The sequence below is a fragment of the Aplysia californica genome, unplaced genomic scaffold (genome assembly GCF_000002075.1).
Source record: "Aplysia californica isolate F4 #8 unplaced genomic scaffold, AplCal3.0 scaffold00002, whole genome shotgun sequence".
NCBI lineage: Eukaryota > Metazoa > Mollusca > Gastropoda > Aplysiida > Aplysiidae > Aplysia > Aplysia californica.
This window is the reverse complement of record NW_004797272.1, coordinates 1,907,138-1,911,034: the sequence shown is the minus strand read 5'-3', so window position 1 is coordinate 1,911,034 and position 3,897 is coordinate 1,907,138. Positions and strand designations below refer to the sequence as shown.

At 40.8% G+C, this 3,897-nt stretch overlaps 2 protein-coding genes across 6 annotated transcripts in view; both read left to right on the top strand.

The window, feature by feature from the left end:
• Positions 1-3,897, top strand: part of LOC106013452 — a gene marked incomplete in the record, with an annotated part of 68,590 nt that overhangs the window by 46,667 nt on the left and 18,026 nt on the right.
• Positions 1,206-3,897, top strand: part of LOC101857154 (histone H3.1-like) — a 5,679-nt gene continuing 2,987 nt past the window's right edge. The window contains exon 1 of one of the 5 annotated variants that reach the window (XM_013089466.2): positions 1,206-1,226. The gene's annotated coding sequence lies outside the window, so the exon portion shown is untranslated. Of the gene's footprint in view, positions 1,241-3,897 lie in introns of all 5 variants that reach the window. The other 4 variants (XM_013089509.2, XM_013089423.2, XM_013089383.2 and 1 more) reach the window with 4 other exon arrangements.

Sequence of the window (3,897 nt, the reverse complement as noted above, 5' to 3'; positions counted from 1 at the left end):
TTATTATTATTATATAGTAGCAATAAAAACAACAATAAAAATGATAATTATGTCATCATTATCTTTATCATAATGATAATGACAATGATTTGGCAAACAATTCAATTCTGAGCCTAGTTGATTGCTCTACTGCGTTCTTTCTATCAAGAAGAATACAACAGATTGCCATTTCAGTAACATAACCTAGTTGTTCTCCTTTGTGATTCTGAAATTTCCTGATAATGTAATGAAAATATGCACGTAATTGAATTCTGAGCTGGAGTGGGCGAACATGTTATTCTATAAGCATTTAGAAAAAAAGAAGATGGGGGGGGGGAGGGGGAAGAGGAGACGATTAGGCGCTTCGCCGTCGCACCACCCAGAGAATAAGAGTTTGATTCTTGTGTAAGGGAAATTTCTTACCCCTTGATTGTATCTTCGTCTGTCTTCTGGGACGCTGTATCCCTCTTTGCCAGAAAGTCCGCCTTCTGAAAGGTACAAAATACGTCCCTGTGGACATAAAACATATACAGTTACGATAACAAGCCTACAAATTATGGAAGGTTTGTTTCGAAATAAACACAAGGGGAAAAGCCCGTTTTAGAAAGGGAAAAAGTACCAACGAGCATCAGATGAGTGTACTAAGGCACACTATGATGAACACGGGTCGAGTCAACAGTGCTCGAGTCTTATCAGAAGTGCAAAAATATCGCAAAAGGGGAGGGGGTGGGGTTGGGGGAGGTCAAGATATTTTTTTTTCAATTCTCACATCGATCAGACAAGGGGGGCTTGAAGTGCGTGAACTGCAGTCGAAATCACATATGGAGGCTCTCGAGACATGAGAAATCGATGGAAAGGGCGCCAATCTGATTGTCCGGCGTGGTGCTACACGGCACGTGTTGCTGCAGTAATGTTCTCTTCAGAACGTGCGCTCCCTGAGTCGAGGAGGCAAAAATGAATCTAAGAGTTTAGAAAATTGCTCGGCTAACTTGCTGGAATTGATAGAAGCATCGTATCCCCGCCCCGCCCTCTGCACCCTAAGATATAATCTCTCTCTCTCCCCCCCCCTCTCTCTCTCTCTCTCTCTCTCTCTCTCTCTCTCTCTCTCTCTCTCTCTCTTTCTCTCTCTCTCTTTCTCTCTCTCTTTCTCTCTCTCTTTCTCTCTCTCTCTTTCTCTCTCTCTCCCTGTGTATGTGTATGCGTGTGTATGTATGTGTATGTATGTATGTGTGTGTGTGTGTGTGTGTGTGTGTGTGTGTGTGTGTGTGTGTGTGTGTGTGTGTGTGTGTGTGTGTGTGTGTGTGTGTGTGTGGAGTCCTAAAATTTGTGAAGCTTGCAATTATTCTCCTCTCACCGACACCCCCTACCGCCCTGGGTCGGCCCCGACCCTTCAAAAGAGGAAATGAGTTGAGTGCTTATCTTTGCGGGAAATCATCAGCTCACTCCCGTTATCCTTTAAGTGACTCCAGTGAGCAGTTAGTATTCCCCTATGCCCCGCCTTTATCGAAGTAATGGTCGTGGACATTAAGCTATACGGTTAGTGTAATTGAGATCCATCACCCAATCAGGAGGAATAATAAATAGACCCAATGAAAAGGAGGTCATTGGGGTTTGGTTGTTGATGGTGATGTTGTTGTTGTTATTGTTTATGTTGTTGTTGTTGTTTTTGTTGTTGTTGTTGTTGTTGTTGTTGTTGTTGTTATTGGTTTTGCTGTTGTTTTTGTGGTTTTTATTGTTTTTGATGATGATGGCGTTGTGCCTTTTTGTACGTTTCCTAGATTGTTTTTCTAGTAAACAGTAAGCAGAACTTCAATGATAACTACTTCAACGACGATCGTAAAGAATGAAATAATAAATCCCAACATTGATGACAACTTGGATGAAATCTAGCAAGTCTTAGCAGAAATAAAAAACGGGCTGTTGAGGTAAAGATTCTAATGAGAGGAGCTTACCAAAAGTCTTGACAGACCTAGTCTGAAAAAGAAAACTCTTTCGAGTAGCACCTAAAGTGCGGGATCGATTTCCTTAAGTATGGGAGAGAGAATGATTGCTTCTACGTGTACGCTTGTTTATATTTACATCTGTGGCTACAGAGGAAGTCATGGACGACAATGGAAAAAGAAAGAGAAAAAAGGATAAAGTGACAAACCATTCATATATGAAATAGAAACCACTTCTGACTCACAAACCTGTACCCTCGCGCTCATACATACAAGCATACAAACATAATGAACTCTGGTAAAAAGATGAGTCTATAAAACAAACGTATACACTCTAAAATAAACAGTTCAGACAAAGTTGAATCGGTCTTTGTGTAGCTTTGACGCCTCTTTCAACACTGCGAGGTTATTCAAGGGGTGGGACCTCCAAATTTGGCATGGTGTTGTTGTTGTTTTTAAATCTTTGCAAAGACTTACAAGTTTTCATCCAAGTCGATCTCTGAAAGGACCGAACCAGATAGGTGGAGAGCCTTAAAAACGCCCCGAAACAACTCACGCTCAGAGAAACCCGATGTTCGACTCAGGGCCTTCCGCTTTTAAATTGTCCATCATAACACCAACTACGATAACGATGCACTACAGTCGGACACGTCGAATAACAGACAGACAGACAAAGTGCCAATAAACGTAAACCATCCTTTAAAAGATAAAATAGACAAAGATAACATTATTTTAAAAAGTCGAGGAAACGAAATTAAGTTAATCAGGCACAGATTATTCCTGAATAGTGGACAGGCATAGAATATTTATGAAGCGATTTCCTCAGCCAGTCAGAGTCAAACGTGCCTGGATAACAATATTTGCCGTTTCTATTTATCTGTAGCTCGACTTGAACGTCCTATCAAAAACCAAACACTCCGCGGTGGTGCCGGGAGGGAATTTTCAGAGCATACGTCCTTGAGCCGTATGAGCAAGAACATGATGAAGAAAAAGAGACAGACAGACTGACAGACAGACAGACAGACAGACAGAGTGTCAGAGAGAGACAGAGAGACGGTAAGAGGTGGTATGTTTGAGTTTCTAGTAAAATTGCCAGTTGCACCAACCATATATTTAATATTCTTAGTTTAAACCCACTGAGGGGTGTAAGGGTATCCATTTCCTCGAACACCGGAAACATTTACTTTCAAAAGATACCCATTGCTCAAATGGGACCAAATTGGGCTTTCAAAAACCGCTCTCAAGAGCTATAGATTTCCCCAAAAGTGCTTGCAACCAGCAGATGAGGCTGATTGGCCCCAGTCAGAGCTGCAAACGAATGTATCAACCAAACAGTATTAGCCTATGTTGTCGATCATGATGAAATAAATTACTTATCTGATTCCTTAGAATTGATAGAGTCTTGTCTACCCATACAAAAACATAACAGTGAACGTAAAACTAAGAACCGTGAAAGCGTACGCGGGTCCAGTTTTTGTGTTTTTGTTTTTTGGGATTGTTTTTTTTTTGTTGTTGTTGTTTGTTTGTTTTTGGGGGGGGTATACCAGAGCTGGACTCTAAATAAGGATGTAGAGAGAAGACTCAGAGTCTCTTGGGCAGAGAGGACAACAAATGCAGAAGCATTGTAGAGGAGAAAATCATAATCAAAACTATCAGAAAAAATAACTCAAATTCATTGGCCTTATAATTAGATTAAATTGGCTGGCGAAATTGCTGCTGTGTGGAAAGGTACAAGGGAAGAAGAGCTGAGAAAGAAAAAGAACAACATACACCGATGGCCTGAACAACTTTGCAACTATACGACATAATGAAAATAAAACAGAACTGATCAAGAAGACAGACGACAAAGAGTGACATACCTTGATTGTCAATGTCTGTTCCGGACGTGACGCGTTAAAACAGAAGAAGAAGAAGAAGAAGAAGAAGAAGAAGAAGAAGAAGAAGAAGAAGAAGAAGAAGAAGAAGAAGAAGAAGAAGA